The sequence below is a fragment of the Lithobates pipiens genome, unplaced genomic scaffold (assembly GCF_037356315.1).
Source record: "Lithobates pipiens isolate NorthernLeopardFrog02 unplaced genomic scaffold, aLitPip1_a1.2 Scaffold_8, whole genome shotgun sequence".
NCBI lineage: Eukaryota > Metazoa > Chordata > Amphibia > Anura > Ranidae > Lithobates > Lithobates pipiens.
Genome location: NW_027507903.1, coordinates 583,297,837 through 583,321,441, shown reverse-complemented (window position 1 = coordinate 583,321,441; position 23,605 = coordinate 583,297,837). Strand labels below are relative to the sequence as shown.

Below are 23,605 nucleotides of genomic sequence, written 5' to 3'. Positions count from 1 at the left end.
CCTTGTCTTAGCGATCAAGTCTCAAGATCAGGGATTTAGACCCTGCTCTGTGCTCAGTAGACAAGAGATCCGAAAATGTAGATAGACCCTGTATTAGCAGAGATTAAAAGAGATCATCTATTTAAATAGACCCTTTCTAAGTGGACAAGGCATCATGGATTTACATAGACCCTGTCCTAGTGGACAAGAGATCTGAGAATATGACTACACCCAGTCTCAGCTGATAAGGGATCAGGGATTTAGATAGACCCTCTCTCAGCGGACAAGAGATCAGAAAATTTAAATAGACCCTGTGTCAGTGGATATGGGATCAGGGATTTAGACAGACCTTGTCTTAGTGGATAAGAAATCAGCAATTTAAATAGCTCCTGCCTTAGTGGACAAGGGATCAGGGATTTCGATAGACCCTGTCTTAGCGGACAAGAAAACCAGGAATTTGACTAGACCCTGTCTCAGCGGACAAGAGATTAGGGATTTAGATAGACCCTGTCTTATGCCGCGTACACACGGTCGGAGAATCCGTCGGAATGCGTCTTATCGGACCGTGTCGTCAGATAATCCGACTGTGTGTGGTATGCATCGGACTGATTCCGTCCGAATCTCCGTCGGACCAAATTTTCCAACATGTTGGAAATATTTCCCGACCAACTGGGCCGGTCGGACGTAATCCGATCATGTGTAGAGAATTTTGATCGGACCAAGTGCCACGCATGCTCAGATCAAATTCCTACATCAAAGTTATTGGCTACTAGCCTGAATGTAGTCCCATCGTAACGAAATTACGTCATCACGTTCTGAAAGATCGGATTTTTCGACAACTTAGTCCGACCGTGTGTATGCAACAGTTTCGGACACAATCCGTCAGACTAAATCTGACGGACAAAATCCGATGGATTTGGTTGGCAGAATCTCCAACCGTGTGTACAGGGGCTTAGTGGACAAGGGATACGGGATTTAGATAGAACTGTCACCCTGTCTTAATGGACAAGGGATCAGGGATTTAGATAGACCCTGTCTTAGTGGACATGGGGTCAGGGATTTTGATAGACCCTGTCTCAGCGAACAATAGATCAAGGATATAGATAGACCCTGTCTTAGTGGACAAGAGATCTGAGATTTGGCTAGACCCTGTCTTAGCAGACAAGAGATCCAGGTGTATGACTAAACTCTGTCTCAGCAGACAAGGGATCAGGGGTTTAGATGGACCCTGTCTTAGTGGACAAGAGATCCAGGAATAAAACTAGACTCTGTCTCAGCAGACAAGGGATCAGGGGTTTAGATAGACCCTGTCTTAGCAGAAAGGAGATCAGCAATTTAAATAGTCCCTTTCTCATTGTACAAGAAGTCAGGAATTTAGATGGACAAGGAATCAGCTATTTAAATAGCTCCTGTCTTAGTGGACAAGGGATCAGGGATTTAGGTAGACCTTGTCTTAGTGAACAAGAGATTCAGAAATTTAGATAAACCCTGTCTCAGTGGACAAGGGAAATGGGTAAAAGCTGTGACTGGACTTTGCTTCAAAGGAGGCCCAGACATTTTCTTATCCCCTCTTTCTTTTTTCTTTTTTGCCCATCAATAGTGATGATTACAATGTGACAATGTGCACGAAGAGGAGCTGTAAGATGAACTTCCACAACAGACTGCCCTTGATCATGTGACGTTATTGATCACATGAACAAGTACAGAGGTCACATAGGGAAGTGATAACAGGCTTTGAGCAGAACTGCCTGGCAGCTCTGCTGTAGAAGATCTTCTTGACAGCAAATCTCAGCTTGGCACACTCTACCTATTTCCTTTTTTGCATGGCTGCTGTAATGGGGAGCTTGGCAGTTGGTTCTGACCCCTGCCTAACAGCTTACAGACAATGGGCCTTATTCACTAATGCATATGCATGAATGATAGTGCCTTAATGACATGGATGAGCAACGCATACTGTATGCTCTTGGAATTTATCACTTGTCTCCAATGTGTGTGAACGTCTATACACAGGCTGCATTTACTAACAAGAGTGATTTACCATAGAGTGCATGCTCCAGCGTCTGATCGTATGCCAGCTAAGCCATAGCATGGCTAAAACAAAATATTTGATTTTCTCAGTTTTTTGGGTCTAAGTGTTGTTAGCATTTTTCTATGCTCATTCTGTACCATACATGAATACACCCACATCAAGGGTGCATGGAGGAGCCTTTACAAAACCATAATCACTAAAAAAACATTGGTGAAACATAAGTGTGCAGAGGTTTAAGGACCAAACAGTGTAGGCGATCTCATGGTAAATACTCATACAGATGTAGAATTTTGCATAGAAAAGCATAGTTTACTGAATGTCATTTAGCTTAGTGTATGTGCATTTCATTGCTTAGTAAACTGACCACATTATTGTTTTATTTTGGCTTTTTACAAAATTTGCAGATGTGGGGTGATCCCTAGTGAAACATGGAGCATAGTAGCAGAACTGGGACAATGGGTTGGGCAGGAGGGGAAGCTGCCCTGGGCACTGTGGTATTATTTGAGGTGAGGGGGCACCACATAGATTGTGGGGCAGGGGATTTGTGTTGGAAGTGGGGATTTGGGGGGTGGCAGGGGGTACAAAGAGTGGTGATTTAGGGGGATGAAGGTTGAGAAGGGGGATGAAGGTTTGTTCTAGGAAGGGAATTTGTGCTGGGAGGAGGGTATTTGGAGTGGGGAGGGGGAGAGAAGATGTGTACTAAGAGGCTAAATCTTAGGGGTACAGGATTTGTGCTAGGATGAGTGACTTCTTTTTTTTGGGAGGGGCATTGGAACTGGGGGTGGGCAATGATTTGTGCTGAGAGGGAGGATTTCAGCAGGGGGCGGTTGGTACTGGGAGGAAGGGGTATTTATGCTTAAGGGGTGAGCATGCAGATTAGTGCTCAGTTTTTTGTTGGGGGGGTTGCTGACACATGCTGCTCATACATCTTGGGGGGGGGCAAAGTTTGACATGTTTGCCCTAGGCTCTAGATGACCTTGTCCTAGCACTGTATAGCAGCAACATTATTTGAATGTTTAATGTGCATGGCAAACAAGGACCATAGAGATGGGTTGCCAACTGTCAGTAAATTTATGGACAGTTTGTAAAAATGTGTGATTTGTCAGTAATTATTGGGCTGATCATTTGTCATGCTGTGTTGACTTTTGAAGTGTGAAGCAGACAAAGGTTGTGTGTATTGTCAGAGTTTCCATATCATGTAAATATCGGATGTTTTCATTCCTAATAGAGGTTCTGTAATTTTTCAGGTTGTCAGTAAAAAAAATGTGCTCCATCAGTAAATTGGTAACACTGCCATAGAGTATACACTGAACATCAGTGTAGGATCGGCTAGCGTGCACACAGTCCATTCATACCCTTTTGGTCTATTTAATTTAATAAATCAGCTTTAATGGGTAAACAAAAAAAAAACAGGCAGAAAAGCTTCATACACATGTTGGTGAGCAAGGTTGCTGGAGTAGAAGTCCAATTGTTGGATGCGGTAATTGAGCCTTGGCTGCCTTTAGTTTTCTATCACTACCGATGGGCGATTGGTTCGACCCAAACATAAGTTCGGGCCGAACTTTCGTTGTTTGGGCATTCGGTGAACAGCCAAACAAACGGGTCGTTCGGTCCCACGAACCAACCACAATGTATTGTGGCGCTGAACAGTGCATTGCAAGCCCTGATTGGCTGAAGCAGTGAAAGCTTCAGCCAATCAGGGGACAGAGTACTGTCATGATTGGACACTGTCATCATGACTTTATCCAATCATGGCTCATTCCCATCCCACAGTATAAAAGTATCCTTTTAATGGCAGCCATTTTCAGTGTGATTTCGGCATGGAGAGAGATAGAACAGGGCTCTGTTCAGTGCTATTAGATAGTGTGCTATACTGTACTATTTTGCTTCAGTGTAGAATATTAGTTTAGTGTCAGTCTAGGGATAGTGTAAAGCCACGTACACACGATCAAACAATCCGGTGGAAAAGTCCGGCGGTCTCAAGTCAAGACTTTTTTTTACCCAAAAGTTCAGCGGACTAAGAAAGTAGTTTTGCACATCAATCTGTCCGCCGGACTCGCATTTCAGCGGACAATACGGCCGTGTGTGTGCTAGTCCGGCGGACAATACGGCCGAGTGTGTGCTAGTCCGCCGTACTTTTGAAATGAAGGGACTTTTCCCACCCGGAGAAAAATCCGCTCATTTTGAGCGTGGCTCCAGGTAGCTGGGACCAGCGAAGGGGGCGTCGCTGGTCCGTCACCTGGTATGGAGTTAAAGGGGAATTCCTACGCCAAAAAAAAGGTGTGGGGGTCCCACCCAGGTCCATATCAGACCCTTATCCGAGCATGCTACCCGGCCGGCCAGGAAAGGGGGTGAGGACGAGCAAGCGCCCCCCCTCCTGAGCCGTACCAGGCCGCGTGCCCTCAACATGGGGGGTGCTTTGGGGAAAGGGGGGCCGCACGGCCCCCCAACCCCAAAGCACCTTGTCCCCATGTTGATGAGGACAAGGGCCTCTTCCCAACAACCCAGGCCATTAGTTGTCGGGGTCTGCGGGCAGGGGGCTTATCGGAATCCGTGAGCCCCCTTTAATAAGGGGGCCCCCAGATACCGGCCCCCCACCCTATGTGAATGAGTATGGGGTACAATGTACCCCTACCCATTCACCTGTGAAATTTTTTTAAAAAGAACACAACACACAAGGGTTAAAATAGTTTATTGCACAGCTCCGGGGGTCTTCTTCCGTCTTCGGGGGTCTTCTCGCCGGACTCCTCCGCTATCTTCTGCTAGCTCTTTTACTAGCGGAGGAGCCCGGCTTTCTTCTTCGCCGCCGCCCTCTTCTTCCGACTTCGGGGGTCTTGTCCCCCTCTTCAGGGGTCTTGTCCCCCTCTTTGGTTCTTCTTGCCGGGCCACCGCGCCTCCTTCTAGCTCTTTTACAAGCGGTGGCCCAGTCTTCTGTCGCCGCCGCCTTCTGTTCTTCTCTTCTACTTTTCTTGAGCTGTTGCCTCGTCGCTGTCTCTGGTCACAATGACAGGCACGCGGCGTGCGGCGACTTATATAGGGACATCGCCGGATGATGTCCCCCCCATTATGATGTCATAGTCCCAGCATCCTCTGGGACTGTGACATCATAATGGGCAGGGACATAGTCCGGTGATGTCCCTATATAAGTCGCCGCATGCCGCGTGCTTGTCATTGTGACCGGAGACAGCGACAAGGCCAGTTTAACGCCATATAGTTTTGCGTGCGTTACTGCCAGTTTAACACCATATAGTTCTGTGTGCATTACTGTCAGTTTAACGCCATATCGTTTTGTGTGCGTTACTGCCAGTTTAACGCCATATCGTTCTGTGTGCGTTACTGCCAGTTTAACGCCATATAGTTTTCTGGGCTTTACTGTCAGTTTAACGCCATATAGTTCTGTGCGTCACTGTACGTTTGGCGCATTATATTGCAGTATATTATAGTGTATCCGTGGAGTGTGTCTGTGTAGTATGAGCAATCAAATTAAAGTGCACCAAACACCTCTTTACATTGATTAAAGCGCATCTATGTACAGATTTAAACTTCTTCTTTACATTTGCTTATAAGCACCACCCGCTCCCTTCCAATAATGTCTGGGAGGACAACAAGGAGAGGCAGACGTACCCGTGGCACTGTAATGCCACATACACACGATCGGAATTCTCGTCGGAAAAAGCTCTGCTCTGGTTTTCAGTTCAAGCTGTCTTGCCTACACACGGTCACATCAAATTCCGAACGTTTATAACGCAGTGACGTACAACACGTACGACGGGACTAGAAAAAGGAAGTTCAATAGCCAGTAGCCAATAGCTTCTGTCTCGTAGTTGAACCTGAGCATGCGTGATTTTTGGCGTGTCGGAATTGCATACACATGATCGGAATTACCGATAGAAAGTTCTTCCGTTGGGAAAATTGAGAACATGCTAACAATTTTTGGCTGGTGGAAATTCGGACAGCTAAATTCCGATGGAGCATACACACGGTCGCATTTTCCGATGAAAAGCTCTCATCGTTCTTTTTTTGGCCGGAATTCCGATCATGTGTACGCGGCATAAGGGGGCCAGCAACAAATGTGTCCACAGGCAAAAGTGGAAGTGGTGGTCAGTCCTCAGGTAGGGCATCATTTCCTCTGTTTAGTGAGTTTGCCCATGCTATCCAGCCACAGCATGCAGAGGAGGTGTTGGACTGGCTTACTAAACCTTTCTCATCCTCCGCATCCTCTGTCAGGCAAGCAAAGAAAAGTGTGCAGTCCCCTGCAGTTGCCAGATTGGATAAATCTGCCTCCTTGTCCAAATCTATTTCTGCCATAGCCCCAACTTCAGCCATTGCGGAGTCAGCTGAGTTATTTAACCACAGCATCAGCCACTCACTCTGTGATGATGCCCAGCCATTACTGGATTCAGATGTTGGTTCTGAGGATGAGGATGACAGGAACATGAGCCTAGGGAGGGGAAGGAACACTGGTAGACAAATTGGCATTCATGTTCCCCAAGCCTCAGCGCATTGCCAAGTTGTCTCCAGTGGTAATGATGAAAATGGAGGAGATGGAGATCATGATGATGATGATGAGGTCACTGATGCGTCTTGGGTGCCAGATAGAACAGAGGAGGAAACTGAAGGTGAGGTGGCACAACCCCAAGGAGACCGACATCAAGAAAGAGAAGAGAGCAGCTAAGCTATTCCATCACATTCTGTAGCTGTTATCTCCAGACCCACTCCCCTAAGCTCAGCTGTCTGAGGCTTTTTCAGCACATCTGCAGCAGATCACACTGTTGCTATCTGCAAATTGTGTCTCAGGCACATCAAATGTGGCAAAAATACCAACCATTTGGATACAACGTGCTCAACAAGGCATTTAACGTCCAATCACTCATCCTTTGGCAAGAGCACCTAAAAGCCACACAAAAGGGGCATTAATCTGTTCCTCCTCCTCCTCCTCCTTACCCACTTCAGTCTGCCCCTGTGATACTGAGTCATTACCTTTTAGCAGCCTCCACTGACAGGTATGATGGTATAGCACAGAGTGTCCCAAGTCCTAGCAGCACATCTGCCAGCAGCACACCACCAGCTGTAGACTGTAGCTGGCAAATTTCTCTGCCTCATCTGCTGCAGCGGAATAAAAAATACAGTCCCTGCCACTCACATGTCCAACGTCTGAATGCAAGCTTGTCAAAGCTGTACGCTCTTCAACTTTGCCTTTCAGCCTGGTGGATTCTGTCCCCTTCCGTGAATTTGCACAATGTGCTGTACCACAATGGCAGGTTCCCAGTCGCTACTACTTTTAACGTAAGGGCGTTCCATCTCTCTGTCATTACGTGGAAGGGAATGTTCTGGTATCGTTGGGCAAGGCAGTCACCCGTAAAATCCACCTTACTGCTGACACGTGGTCCAGCAGGGACAATATACTTTGTTCACAGCACACTGGGTAACACTGCTTGCAATTTGAAAGGATGCAGGACAGGGCTTGGGGATGCAACTTGTTGTGCCCCCACGTCTCCATACAGCTGGTGGTGATGATGCCAGACCTGTGAGCTCTACCCCCTCCTCCTCCTCCTCCTCCTTCCGCAACCTCCTTGCCCTCCTCTGTCCTATGTTCTATGAACATCAGGGAAATGTTTTTGTATCCAAATCCGGCTTTAAACTTCTCCACAACAGTATTACGGACCTGCCTGGTGTGTTCCTTGGTCTTCATGATGCTCTCTGCGCTTTCAAAAGAACCCTGAGACTATCACAGAGCAGGTGCATTTATACAGAGACTTGATTACACACAGGTGGATTCTATTTATCACCATCAGTCATTTAGGACAACATTGGATCATTCAGAGATCCTCGCTGAACTTCTGGAGTGAGTTTGCTGCACTGAAAGTAAAGGGGCCGAATAATTTTGCACGCCCCACTTTTCATTTTTTTTATTAATTAAAAAAGTTTCAAAAATCCAATAGATTTCGTTCCACTTCACAATTGTGTCCCACTTGTTGGTGATTCTTCACAAAAAAATAAAATGTTATATCTTTATGTTTGAAGCCTGAAATGTGGCAAAAGGTTGAAAAGTTCAAGGGGGCCGAATACTTTCGCAAGGCACTGTACATCCATAGACCCAGCCTGTCCAGACAGTCACTTGTTAAATTCACACCATCCAGATGCAACTTAACTTACTTGTGCTTTATTGGCATCCCAGCCTTAGTCCGTAGGGTTCAATATTGAGTTGGCCCACCCTTTGCAGCTATAACAGCTTAAATTCTTCTGGGAAGGCTGTCCACAAGGTTTAGGAGTGTGTCTATGGGAATATTTGGTCATTCTTCCAGAAGCGCATTTGTGAGGGCAGGCACTGATGATGGACTAGAAGGCCAGGCCAGTCAAGTTCCTCCACCCCAAACTTGCTCATCCATGTCTTTATGGACCTTGCTTTGTGCACAGGTCCAAATCATTTGGTGGAGGGGGGATTATGGTGTAGGGTTGTTTTTTAATAGTTGGGTTTGGCCCCTTAGTTCCAGTGAAGGGAACTCTTAAGGCGTCAGCATATTAAGACATTATGGACAATTTCATGCTCCCAACTTTGTGGGAACAGTTTGGGGATGGCCCCTTCCTGTTCCAATATGACTGCCCACCAGTGCACAAAGCAAGGTCCATAAAGACATGGATGAGCAAGTTTGGGGTGGGGGATCTTGACTGGCCCGCACAGAGTCCTGACCTCAACCTGGGGTGGAGGAACTTGACCTCAATCTGATAGAATACCTTTGGGATGAATTAGAGTGGAGACTGTGAGCCAGGCCTTCTTGTCCAACATCAGTGCCTGACCTCACAAATGTGCTTCTGGAAGAATGGTCAAACATTCCCATAGACACACTCCTAAACCTTGTGGACAGCCTTCCCAGAAGAGTTGAAGCTGTTATAGCTTTAAACGGTTGGCCAACTTAATATATTAAAGCCTACGGACTAAGACTGGGATGCCATTAAATTTCATGTGTGTACAAAGGAAGACGTCCCAATACTTTTGGTAACATAGTGTATGTAACTATGTCACATTGGGTGTATATAGAGTCCATATTGATTTGTGAGCTCCAACCAGAGTGACTCAGAGCTCACACAAGACTTCCTTACCTAGCTCCCAATGGCTGAACAGAGCAATGGGGGTAACAAAATAAAGGTGAGTATATGCTGCTTTTGGGGCGTTAAGAAGAACCTGTGTTTTGCCCTTGATTTTTGGTGCAATTTAGGCGTCAGTTTGATGATGGCATTTTATTTTTATTTAATTAGAAGATTGCTTCAGGGCAGTTTGTTAAAGTGGATGACTCTTCCTGGGCTCATATAACAAAGGAGAGCAATCCCTGTTCAAGTTGGTGCTAAAAAATAATAAGACACAGAGGGCCTCGTACGCCAGTGCCAACCCCGGGCACCCTGCAAAACCAAGCCATGTTCACCCTCCCTTGCTGCAAAATCATGCTCGCTTGTGAGATTGTGATTGCTGGTTTATCTCTGAGATATAGTTTACTAGTTTGAAAATGAACAATTAATTTAAATATAGTTTATTGCAAATAAGCCCAAGAACAAGACAACAAACCTTACATGTTTTTTTGCAAACGTAGAATATCAAAACATTGTAAAAAGAAAATTTTTTGAAAAAATCCAAAATAGTTCTTTAATTTACCATGCTTTTCAGAAATTATATTGTAAAAATAATTAAAAACTGTAATGTGTGCTAAACAAAAAATGTTTTATTTTTTTTTGGTAATAATTGTTTGGAATGTCCACCAGACATTCCATTACCTTCGGTTCAGCAAGGCTTAGTACAGAACAGTTTTGCAGGTTAGCTTACTGCAAGGTCTGCTTCGCGAATTCAATTCTATTATTTCTCAGCAACCACATTTATATATTTTTTAAAATGTTGTAAGCTTTCAGATGTTAGAATACATATCTGCTTATGATCATCAACCAGGAATAAAAGAGAAAAAAAAATCAGTAAAATATATATATATATTTTTTTTAATTACCAAGGATTTGAAATTTTAATCCAAAATAAATTATGCCTATATTTATAGGTTAATAAACTTAACCGATGCCACATTTCTAAGCCTAAAAAAATAACAGTGATCAGGGGAGAGTATCCATTAAATATTATTACCATTCTGGTAATGCCTACCGGAAATATAAAAAAAATGATATTGTTCAATTCTATAAAATCTGCTGATTTGCTTCTAGGAGGAAATAAGTGCGCCAACTGAATTAGGCTGTTATTACCATGGGGAGGGTGTGCTTGATTTTGCAAATGCAAGTGCTTGTGTAAATTGGTTATAGCAAACCAGGCTCTCAATGGAGCCAGTTAACAAAGCTCTGGAGTTGACCCATTCGGACCTGATTCGCATCTAGTGTGAGCCTGGCTTTGAAGTTACCAAAACCATATGATATGAGGTCAAACCTAAACACTTTCAATTTGTATGCAATCAGGCAGGCCCTTGCACTTCATAGTTGAAGGCAAATCTATTGGAAATTGAATAAGAAAATTGTATAATTTGGCCAGCTTAAGGCATACCTGCTGCATCTATGTAAGTTAATGTCCTAGCAAGTAAGCTTACATCAAACTTACACCTATAACTTCACCAGTTGTGTTGTTCACCAGATGGGACAAGGTCAACATAAATCTTGGTCCTGAAATTCAACCCAAATTTTACTCTGGTCACCCGATGTTTGTGAATAAATAAAAAGATAACTGGTGCAGTTCAGAGTCTTTGTAGCTTGAAGCCAACCTGTGGGCAAAAAAAGCTTTATAAACCACCACTTACACTGCATAGGAAGAGCCTGTATTCCCATTCTAATTCTGTAGAGCTCCTTGGACCTCAAAGACGGACCACAGTTGCTGAATATAGCATATTCTCTTTACCGTTACTATTGGCCTATTATTTTGACTGTACAGAAAGGCCTATGTGAGCAGTATTTAAAGGGAGTCTGGAACAGTATTTGCTCCAGGAAAGGTATTTGTTTCATTCCTTACATTTCTCTTTGTTTATCCATACCAGGAAGACTGCTAACATATGAGCAGAACTCCACTTTAAAGAGGAAGTAAAAGCATAATGGGCTAGTATGCCTCGCACACTAGGCCATTATGTACCACTTACCTGCAAACAAAGCCAGTGGTGTCCCTGAAGTCCCCACTGGTGGCTGCATCCATCTTCAACCCTCTTCCTTCCGGGGCCGTGGACTCCGGCTCTGTGACTGGCCGGAGTCGCATGACCTCACTCCCGCACATGTGCATGGGAGCCAACGGTCATGGCACGGCCCCTTTAGAAATGGCATGATCGTGTCCTTTCTTCAGTGCGCATGTGCTGATGACATCGGCGCAAGCGTATATGGTAAATATCTCCTAAATATTTCCAGTACCTACAGGTAAGCCTTATTATAGGCTTACCTGTAGGTAAAAGTGGAGTGTAAGGGTTTGCAACCACTTTAATACTAATATCAAGAAGTTCAAGGCTCTGTTTTTTGATGTTGCTAGGCACTAACGGAAGCTGGGAGACAATGCTTGTTAAAACACGTTGTAAGGCCTTTCACAGGGGAGGATCTGTCAGACGTATGGTGACCCCACTCCTCCTACTCTAAAGTTAAAGCACTAGACTCAATGTAAGCAAAACTTTATCCTGAATAATATATGTCCTTCATACACTTGCAGAATTAAAATAAATGAAAAATTTCAATACTTGCATAAGCCAAGTTGTGACTTGTTTTCTATAATATTGAACTGGATGCACATTTCCTCAAAAGTAACCATTTGCCTTTGTAAAATAAGATTATTAGAGCCCTTTCACACTAACAGCGTGGCAGCATTAGTCATTTTAGCTTTTCGGCCACTAGCGGGGCACTTTTAACCCTCCCTAATGGCCGAAGAAAGGGTTAAATGCGCCCGAAAAGCACCGTTCCAGTGTGAAAGCACTCTGGCTTTCAAACTGGGGCTGCAGGGGAGGCATTTTTCAGGAGCTTTACAGGCTCTATTTTTAGTCCTTTAGCCATGAAAAATGCCTACAGTGTGAAAGGGGTCTTTGGGTCCCATTTACACCTTTGGCGCAGTTATACTTGTATTGCATTTCCTTCCCCCAGCCCCCCTGCCCCCCTGCCAGTTTTATACTCTCATCTATCCAGTTTGATATCATCAACTGCTGCTTGTCAAAATGCTCATCTATGCAGTATGATATAATCAATTTGCACTTGTCTAAATCTTCTTCTATCCAGGAGATTATATCATCAACTGCCGCTTTTCAAAATCTTCATCTATACAGTATGATATCATCAACTGCCACTTGTCTAAATCTTCATCTATCCAGTATGATATCATCAACTGCCACTTGTCAAAATCTTTTTCTATCCAGTATGATATCATCAACTGCCGCTTATCAAAATCCTCTGTCAGAGTCTAGGATGAGGCCGAAATGCTGAGAGGGCTCCCCTTGCGGCCGAGCGCAGCACAACCCTGAAGTTGGCACAGGGATGTAGTGCCCACAGTGGCACGGGTTGCCGGGTAGCAATAGTAGAGACCAGGTAGCAGATGGACAAGCCTGGATGGGCAACCGTGCTTAGGAGGTCCGAGAATAGGCAGCGGAAGTCCAGAGAGTGGTCAAGACAGGCCGAGGTCGGGTTCAGGAAGCAGATCTGGAACGTCAGGTACAAGCCAAGAGTCGGAGCCAGGAAGACAACAGGAACGGGTCAGACAAGCCGGGTCGGTGCACAGAAGATCAGGTAACAGGAAGCACAGGTACAGGTTCTCAGGAGAGCTGACGATAATCCAGCAATGCAGGAGTGTCAGGCGAACGTTTAAATAGGGGAACTGGCCGGGTCACGCCGCGGGCGCGTCGGAGCGATCGTACGCCTACGTCTGGTACGTTGCGTATTCGTGGCATCACCGCGTAAGCCCGCCCGGTTAGACGTCGCGTCGGTCGTACGTCTAAAAACTACTTTGCGCTTGTGTAGGCGCCGACGCGCGTTAACACGAACGTGTCTCACAAAACTGCGGCTATTTCCCTGACAGTGCCCCCCCCCAAGGGGCAGCCTCCGGATGCCCAACCGAGCCCACTTTTCAGGGTGTCGGGTGCGGAACCTTCGTAAAAGTTCAGGAGCATGTACGTGATCGGCAGGCTCCCACGAGTTCTCTTCAGCAGGATACCCTTTCCATTTAATTAAAAACTGAATGGTCCTACCTCTTCGACGACAGTCGAGGATGGACTCAACTTCGTATTCGGTTTCTTCACCAACCTGAACCGGAGGCGGAGGCATTTCTTCTCTTCCTGAAAATGGACTAAAGGTAACAGGTTTAAGGAGGGAGACATGAAATATAGGATGGATCTTAAACGAGTCAGGTAAAACAAGTTCAAAGGCTACGGGATTAATCTCTCGTTTGATTTCAAAAGGACCCAGAAATTTAGGTCCCAGTTTCCGGGAAGGACAAGGCAGTCTGAGATTTGCTGCTGAAAGCCACACCTTATCCCCTGTCTTAAAGATGGGGTTGGCTCGCTTCCTTCTGTCATACTGCTTCTTATATTCCTCCTGGGCCCTTCTCATGGTGTTTTGGAGTATTAGATAGTTCGAGTGAATAAATTTTACTCGGTCTTGAACTGCCGGGACGGATGATTCAGGGATGGTGTTAGGCAGGAATGAAGGGTGGAATCCGTAGTTTGCCCAGAAGGGTGACTGGTTGGTGGAGGCGTGCACGGAGTTATTATAGGCGAATTCCGCACAAGGTAGCAAGGAGGCCCAATCGTCCTGGGAGAAGGAGCAGAAGCATCGCAGGTACTGCTCTAGTGTTTGATTAGTTCTTTCGGTTTGTCCGTTACTCTGTGGGTGGTAGGCAGATGATAGACAAATCTTAATTGAAAGCAATTTGCACAGTTCCTTCCAAAATTTAGAGGTGAATTGAACCCCTCTGTCAGATACTATACTATCAGGTACCCCGTGTAACCGGACAACCTCTTTAACAAAAGTTTTTGCTGTATCCAGGGCAGAGGGAGTCCCTTTAAGCGGCAAGAAATGTGCCATCTTGGACAGGCGATCTACGACCACCAAGATGGCCGTAAATCCTTCAGAGGGCGGTAGTTCCACAATAAAATCCATGGAAATTTCTTTCCATGGTTTCTCCGGGACTGGCAGCGGTCTTAATAGACCCCAGGATCTGGTGTTAGGTCCTTTGTTGCGCTGGCAGATGGTGCAGGAATCTACGTATGCCTTACAGTCCGCCTTTAAGGTAGGCCACCATAGGGACCGCCGTACAAGGTCTGTCGTCTTCCGCACTCCAAAATGGCCTGCAAGTGGGTGATCGTGGAGGGTCTTCAGTACTAGTAGCCTGACCTGCTGGGGAACAAAAACCTTGTCCTGGTGCCATAGAAGCCCTCCTTGACTCCTCAGGGTGGAAGCTTCGGTCTCCGTGCACTGTCTAGTAGCCAGTTCAATAGAAGATTTCAGGTCTGGTTGTATTAACAGGAAATTCTGGGAGGATAAAATTGTACTAGGTGGGGCCCCCTCAGGAGTGTCGGGGAACATTCTAGATAAGGCATCCGCTTTGCTGTTTTTAGATCCTGGGCGGTAGGTAATATGGAAATGAAATCTTGAAAAGAACAAGGCCCACCGGGCCTGTCGGGGTCTTAGGCGTCTGGCCGTACGGAGATACTCCAGGTTCTTATGATCTGTGAAAATTAAAATGGGGTGAGCGGCGCCCTCTAGGAGGTACCTCCATTCTTCAAGGGCGGTCTTGATCGCTAGAAGTTCCCGGTCCCCTACATCATAGTTCTTCTCTGGGGGACTCATCTTCCGAGAGAAGAAGGCTACAGGGTGCAGTAAGGCTTTGGGACCTTGGCGTTGGGATAAGATCGCCCCGGTGGCCACCTCCGAGGCATCAACTTCTAGTACGAAGGGTAAGGCGGGATCTGGGTGTCGCAGGATGGGCGCGGAGGTAAATAGGGTCTTGAGCTGATCGAAAGCGGACTGAGCTTCTGGGGACCAGTGAAACTTGGTGTGCTGGCGAGTAGTCACAGTGATGGGAGCTACGATGGTGGAGAAGCCCCGTATGAACCTTCGATAAAAGTTTGCGAAGCCAATAAACCTCTGTACACCCTTCTTGTCAGCAGGAGAGGGCCAGTCCAGAATGGATTTCACCTTCTGCGGGTCCATGGCGATTCCCCCTGTGGAAATAATAAGTCCCAAGAAATGGATAGATTCCTTTTCAAAGTCACACTTTTCGGCTTTGGCATATAACCCATGAGTTCTAAGAATATGTAGTACTTTCTTGACATGTACTCTATGCAGCTCTAGTGAGGGTGAGAAAATCAGGATGTCGTCAAGGTAGGCGACAACAAAGTGGTCAAGGTACTCCCGAAAAATATCATTGATAAAATGTTGAAAGGTTGCCGGGGCGTTACATAACCCAAAGGGCATGACCAGATATTCGAAGTGACCGAATCTTGTTCTGAACGCAGTCTTCCATTCGTCCCCTTCCCGGATACGGACAAGATTATAAGCCCCACGTAGGTCAAGTTTTGTAAAGACACGAGAGGTACGGAATCTTTGAAGGAGTTCAGGGATAAGCGGAAGAGGATACCGGTTTTTGAGGGTAATATTATTTAAGTCCCGATAGTCCACACATGGTCTTAGGGTCTTATCCTTCTTCTCCACAAAGAAGATACCTGCTCCGGCAGGGGATGAAGAGGGACGAATGAATCCCTTGGCCAGGTTTTCGTCAATGTACAGTCGTAGAGCCTCCAGTTCCGTCTCCGAAAGGGGGAATATCCGACCAAAAGGAATGGGGGCCCCAGGTAGTAATTCAATGGGGCAGTCATAGGGGCGGTGCGGAGGTAGGGTATCGGCTCTCCTTTTATCAAAAACGTCTCTGAATTCCTGGTAGACTGTTGGTATGCGAGAAGCCGGACCGGGAGCGGGTTGCACGGTCAAACAGCCGGGCAATTCGTGAGGGGTGGAGTCCAGACAGTGCTGCTGGCAATAGGCCGATGTGAAGGAAACCGCCCTTGTGAGCCAATTGATCTGGGGGTTGTGAGCTTGTAGCCAAGGGATCCCTAGGATAACAGGGAACATCGGGGAGCTCAGAATGTCGAATTTAAGGAATTCTTGGTGACCCGAACCGGTGATTGTCAGGATGGGACTAGTTTCCTGGGTGACAAGACCTGAACTAGGTAAAGAGCCATCGGCCAAACGGACGGTCAGTCTCTGTTCCTTGCGATTCAGTGGGAGAGCCAGACTCCTGGCCAAGGTTAGGTCCAGGAAGCAACTACAGGCTCCGGAGTCAATGATTGCTTGTAGGGGGATCCTGCTGCCCGCCACCATCAACGTAACTGGAAGAGCGATGTGGGCAGAAACTGTCATTGCTACCTGAAGATGGGAAGGAGTGTTTGGAGCTGGCTTACTCGGCCTTGTAGGGCAGTTGCTAATGAAATGTCCTGACCCCCCACAGTAAAAACAGAGATGTGCCTGACGACGGAGGAGTCTCTTTTCAAAGGTTAAAGCGGGACGAGGAATGCCCCTCAGAACGGGGGATACTGCTGGGCAGGCTGGAGGTGGGGCCTGGATGGAGCACGCAGTCTGAGAGCGTTCTAGCTGACGTTCCCGTAAACGCCTGTCAAGCTGGATGGCGAGTTGGATGAGTTCTTCGAGCGTAGTGGGGATCTTTAGTCTGGCCAACTCATCCTTAAGAGCTTCGGACAACCCCATACGATATTGAAATTTGAGGGCCGCCTCATTCCAGCCAGAGTCAGAGCTCCAGGTACGGAACTCCACTGAATAGTCCTCTGCAGGTCGCCCATCCTGGCGAAGAGTATGCAAGGCTGCCTCGGCTGTGGCTGTCCGGAAAGGGTCATCGTACAAGCGGGCCATGGCTTCAAAGAACAGGTCCAGGGTATTCACACAAGGGCTGCATTGTTCCAGCAGGCCATGGGCCCACATCTGGGGATCGTCCCTCAGTAATGAGATGGTGAATCCCACCTTGGTTGTCTCTGAAGCAAAGGTCTGAGGTTGCAGGGAAAAGTAGAGGAAACATGAGTTTCTGAAAGATCTGAATTTTCTCCGGTCCCCGAAGAAGTGTTCTGGAACTGGGACTCGTGGTTCTAGGACCGCTGAAATTGTAGACACCGGAATTTGACCAGAGCAGGTGGGTGGTTCAGGCGGATGTTGCAGGCGCTCCTCCAGCCGGTGATGTTTCTCTCGGAGCTCCTGAATAGCTGGAGCAAGGGCCGTGAGTTCTCGTAGGACGGCCTCCAATGGGGAGTCACCTCTGTCGACCTCTGTCATGGCTGGATTATACTGTCAGAGTCTAGGATGAGGCCGAAATGCTGAGAGGGCTCCCCTTGCGGCCGAGCGCAGCACAACCCTGAAGTTGGCACAGGGATGTAGTGCCCACAGTGGCACGGGTTGCCGGGTAGCAATAGTAGAGACCAGGTAGCAGATGGACAAGCCTGGATGGGCAACCGTGCTTAGGAGGTCCGAGAATAGGCAGCGGAAGTCCAGAGAGTGGTCAAGACAGGCCGAGGTCGGGTTCAGGAAGCAGATCTGGAACGTCAGGTACAAGCCAAGAGTCGGAGCCAGGAAGACAACAGGAACGGGTCAGACAAGCCGGGTCGGTGCACAGAAGATCAGGTAACAGGAAGCACAGGTACAGGTTCTCAGGAGAGCTGACGATAATCCAGCAATGCAGGAGTGTCAGGCGAACGTTTAAATAGGGGAACTGGCCGGGTCACGCCGCGGGCGCGTCGGAGCGATCGTACGCCTACGTCTGGTACGTTGCGTATTCGTGGCATCACCGCGTAAGCCCGCCCGGTTAGACGTCGCGTCGGTCGTACGTCTAAAAACTACTTTGCGCTTGTGTAGGCGCCGACGCGCGTTAACACGAACGTGTCTCACAAAACTGCGGCTATTTCCCTGACATCCTCATCTATCCAGTGTGATATCATCAACTGCTGGTTGTCAAAATCTTCATCTATCCAGTATAAAACCATCAACTGCCGCTTGTTAAAATCTTAATTTTTCTAGAACGATATCAACGACTGCCACTTGTCAAAATTTTCCCAAGCAGACCAATGCTTGCACTCTACAGTCTTATTCAATCCTATGGCGAGCTCATCCTTGGAGCACAGAGCACAAACTCTTCACAGGATTGAATGGATAGTGCACAGCGCATGTGTGGCATGGCTCAGAAGATTTTTGCAAGTGGCTATGCTACCCTATATGCAATATCTGGATAGAAAATATAGTCATATGACCTGGAGGGTGTGCTGGGGGTGGGGGTAGCTAAAGCAGAAATTCAGTTACACTTCAATCTCTAAGTGATTTGATTAATTGAAAAATTACCAATATTTTAGTTGCCATGCAGCCTGTTTTCCTGTAAACATTGTCTGACCAAGTTACTGTTATCTGCAGTTTACATCCAAATGTTGCTCAGGTAGGGTTACACCCATCAGATGAGTACATGGATGCTGAGAGCCAGTTCAGCCCCCCAGGGAAACCACCCTTCCCTCAAGGGTTATGACTCCCTTGCCCTAGTCCTTGTCCAAACACTTCACTTAGCACCTGTTTAAATGTCTCTTGGGAGAAAATTGTATCAAAAAGGAACAGAATGGTATTGATTTACTAAAGGCAAATAGACTGTGCACTTTGCAAATTGCAATTGCACTCTGCAAGTGCAGTTGCTCCAGAGTTTTGTAAATGAGGTAAAGCTTTACTTTGCAAAGAATATCCAATCACGTGCAAGGAAAATTAAAAAAACAGCCTTTTTGCTAGCATATGATGGGATGATAGAATTCAACAGAGCTTTTTCTCATTGACTAAGCTCTGGAGCAACTGCACTTGCAGAGTGCAATTGCACTTTGCAAAATGCACAGTTTATTTTCCTTTATTAAATTAACCTCAATGTGTGAACTTATTGCATCAATAACAGCACCTTGCTAGCTATGACAATACAGCTCAACTACAAGCAAAGTGCATTTTTGTTTTTTGAATAGTGACAGAAGCAATGGTCCAAGACACAGTGAAGGAGGAACAGTGAACTAGTGAGGGCATGCCTGTGTCGTTCCTCCCACAAGCAATAGAGCCTTGATTGGCACCTTGTGCTGCCCTTCCCTCTCCCAGTCTGAGTGCAAGAGGTTGGTACAAAGACAAGTTCAGGTAATTATGCTGTGTAAGATACTTGTAACAATTTTTTAATGAATGCATTGCTGTGATAAAGTGCATGTGTTCTGTAGTTCTAACACTTCCATGCTTCACTTGGGTGACAACTTTGGTGACTTTAACACTTTTGGCTAAGGGCATTGCTCCTCCATATATACAGTGCAGCAAGTGAACGTACAGGACGTGCTTTCCCTGGAGAAACATCAGGAAAGGAAAAACTGTCTGAAAAAACAAATGCAGCCTTCACATATAAGGACAGGTAAACTGCAAATAACACTGTGGGGTTGATTTACTAAAGACAAATAGACCGTGCAGTTTTCAAAGTGCAGTTGCCCTCAGTAAGTGCAATTGCTTCAGAGCTTAGTAAATGAGGTAAAGCCTCACTTCGCGAAGAGTACCCAATCACGTGTAAGAAAAATAAACAACCGGCATTTTTGATTGCACATAATTTGCAGAATGCAACTTTGCAAAGTGCACAGTCTACTTGCCTTTAACCTCCCTAGCGGTAATCCCGAGTCTGGCTCGGGTTGGGATTTTAATTACAGGAGCGGTAACCCCGAGCCAGACTCGGGATCGCTTCGCTCGATGCAGGGGAGGACACAGGGAGAGTTACTCACCTTGTCCCCTGGATCCAGCGATGTCTGCCGCGCTGTGTGATCGAGCCGTCCTGCGCTCGATTCACAGTGCCGAATGCCACCGAGCTCCGTTCCCTGCGACGTTACGGCGCACGGGAGCGGAGAACGGCGGCAAATTCAAAAAAGTAAAAGTACACAAAACACACACAGCACTGTAATCTTACAGATTACAGTGCTGTATTACAAAATACACACCCCCTTTGTCCCTAGTGGTCTGTGCAGTGCCCTGCATGCACTTTTATATTATAAATACTGTTTTTTCTGCCTGGAATTTGGAGATTGTCCATAGCAACCAAAAAGTGTCCCTTTTTCAGTGTTTTAGGATTTGATTACATTATTGAATATTTTTTATTATTCTTTATTATATTATAAACTTTATCATACCCGGGATGTCTGCTAGACTCTGGTTTGAACAGATTTAAGAGAGTTATTCCTAAGAATTACAGGACTACAAAATAAAACGCCAGATTTCCATGCAAAATAATTGTACCGCTTTCAGCACCTTATTCCAGACTGAATCATACCGCCAGGGAGGTTAATAAACCAACCCCAAAATGTCACACATTATTTGTTGGGGTTATATACACTTTCAATTGTTTTTGTTTATGTTTTTTTTTGTCACATATTATCTCTTGGGGGTATATACTCTTTTTTTATAATTTATTTTTTATCATTTATTTTTTGTTAAAATGTCTCTGCCTGGAGTTTAAATTACCAACTTGAGATTCCACTATATTCTATCATTTTATACATAAACTCTTTTTTCATCAAAGGTGAAAGAAAAAACACTGGGATATCATTACACTGCTTTTAAATAGGCATACATGAGTATTAGTAATATGGTCCTTTTACTCTCTACCATTTCGTTTTCATTTTTTTTTTCTAAGTTTTACCTTTTTCTGAACACATTTCAAAATTACACTGATTCCATTTTCAAAAGCCACCGTACTTTACCTTCTGCGGTAAAAAGATTTCAGCTTTATAAATACCCAGGGGGAAAAGCCAGCAATGTATGATGGAACACGGCTGAATCACTTTGCTGTCTCCTCGAGAACGGTCAACAGTAATAAGTCACATTGTAATACCATAGTACTATTTTGGCATGATAAAATATTATAAATAGAGTATGAATAATAATTTAAAAAAAATACTCTCATGTTAAAATAAGCTACGCTTACATATTATCTAACCATTAGTAATAATTATTCACAACTATGACATTGCACTGGGCACAAAAAACCAAGCCAGTCTGTGGTCACGTCTTTGGTATCAGTTTTTTTTTTTCCTGTTGATTCTACATCCTGAATTTGGCTGCAGTCGCTCATTGTTCAGCTTTCAGCCCGCCTTGTAGACAGTAAATGATTTACTGTTTTGTGGCCTGCGTTCTGCTTTATATTTTAGCACGGTATTTTTTTATTTTTTTTTACTTGTTCCTAGCACAATCTCCCAATGGAAGTTTGCCAGTAAGAACTCTTATATAATATAAGGCTTATGTATAAAAGTGTGATAACCGAGGGCTGAAACCCTATCCTTGAATATACTCCACCTGGAAGAAGCAAGGCTGAATTCTTTTTTAGCACAGTTGCACTTGCCGTTCGGCTTGGGGGGCTACCAGAGAACCACCTCCTGTTCGAACATATCACATATAAAAGGACAAGGACAGCTACATAATTATTTTATATTATAAATGTCATTCAGAACATAATTTGATGCAGGTTACCCAAGAATATTTTTACCTATTGTACTAATGTGATATTGATATACCTATTATGTTATGGTAGGTGTCAAATTATGTTAAATTTTACAACTCAATAATGCTAAACAATGGTCATAACAATGTTTCTGTTTACTTAATGTGCTATGGTTTATTGTAAAAGCAAAAAAATTATTTATTTAAAAAAAAGAACATTGGCCGTGATTCAATAAGTTGACACTTTTCTGGTGGTATAGCCACAGGTGAATGTACTGTACCAAATTCATGCACCGTTTGCAACAGTTTCATACACAGTTACGTCACATGCAACATGCAAATTAATTTACTTTTTTTTTTTTTACAGCACTTTAGTATTGAGGCTGCTACCATATCATTAACCAAAAAAGTGGAGCTAAACAAGACCAAGAAAAATGGAGCGAAACAAGACCAATTCCATTTTGGAGTAACTATGTCGCACACATGCAACAAATTAATTTAGGTTTTATTTACAGCATTTTAGTATTGTGTTGCCATGCCTGTAACGATTTCAAAAATGAAATGCTGTCATAACCTAAACAAGAAAAGTGGAGCTAAACAAGACATGTTATATTTTGGGGCAACTATGTTGCACAATGTAAAATGGTAAGGATTGTGATAGCCCTGTCAGAGTAGTGATAAATTTGTGTACATTTTTCCATCGCATGCATGAATTTGTCACACACTATATTTGTGCAATGGAATTCTTTAAAGCAACTGGGGCACCCTTTATAAATTTCACTGATTGTCTATAGCAGCCTTTCTAAGCCTTTTTGACCACTGAGGAACCCTTGCAATAATTTCTCAGGGACCAATTCCTAGAATAAATTGTTCCTATAGCTCATGGTATATTAACGTGATCAATAATTTGAAAAATGTTTTAAATAAACAAAAAATGAATGTGCCTTGCCTAATTTATTTGACACCGAGGTCAGATAATTTAGTTACAATTCCCCCCACATAATTATTCTTCAATTGCATAAATGTTTGACTGATGTAAGGCCCATTGGTTGCTTGGCCTCTTTTTGGAATATAACCAAACATGTTTCGCTATATAGGACTCATCATGGTTGACCACTTTTGTGAAGTTCCTGGTACCTATTGGTGGACTATCCATAGGTTCCTGTCCTAACTTCTTATCCTAACTTTAATTATGTTTTTGCTGTTATCCTCCTGTTTACCGATTCTGACTCTTATGTTACTCTATGACATTTTTTATTATTATTTGAAAACTGAATAAAAAGATTGAAACAGTAAACATTGTGGTGCCCTTTAACATTAGTGGTCAGTGTAGAAGTGGCTGCATGCCATGATGATTGTTGGAAAATTTTCTCCTGGATTTGGTGGTCAATTAAGTGCAAAATCAGTCCAATATTGCACAGTGTTCAAGGAACTCCTCAACTTCAAAAGGAAGCCTAATTGAAAAACCTGTAGCAAACATGGAGAATCTGTCTTTCACCTTTAAACAATGGACTGCAGAAATGGCAGTTGGAAGTTGTTTAAATGCTATGGGCAACAGTTTCTTGTCATTGGACATCACTAGATTACCCCCAGTTCAGTGGAAAGTGATAAATATTATCGGGCACATATATATGGTGAATGTAGCTAATTTATAAATATGGTAAATGGTTTAGAGACCTCCAAAAGAAGGATGTAGAATTATGTAGGAATCAATGTGCTGGCAAAATATTTAATTTGAAATCATATGGTTAATCATGATAATCATGGTAGTAACAATTTTGTGAATCTACCTTTTTATTTTTTTTAAAACCTGAGACATCTCTTGTTAACAATATAAAATGATATGGTCCTGCAAATAAACCTATCGGCCTACTTTGGTTAAAACTGAGGGTAGTTTTCTAATTATCTGATGTTACAATGATACATAATATAATAGAGATGAGAAGCAATTCCATATCAATGCCTAGTGTTGGAATATGCCAATATTTAGCTACTGAAGAACTACAAATTTGCATAACTATTCTTTTCCAATCATTTTTATTAAGATTATAAACCGTACAAATATAAAACTGTACAATACAAAATAGAAAAGTACCATTACATAATAACATCGCTAAAAAAAAATTG

At 44.5% G+C, this 23,605-nt stretch overlaps 1 long non-coding RNA gene across 1 annotated transcript in view; it reads left to right on the top strand.

The window, feature by feature from the left end:
• The window catches only part of LOC143961144 (uncharacterized), a 77,994-nt gene extending 54,628 nt beyond the window's left edge, over positions 1 to 23,366 (top strand). The window contains exons 3-4 of the long non-coding RNA XR_013270421.1: positions 18,988 to 19,150; positions 21,846 to 23,366. This is a non-coding gene — a long non-coding RNA (uncharacterized LOC143961144). The remainder of the gene's footprint in view (positions 1 to 18,987; positions 19,151 to 21,845) is intronic.
• The last annotated feature ends 239 nt before the right edge of the window (positions 23,367 to 23,605 follow it).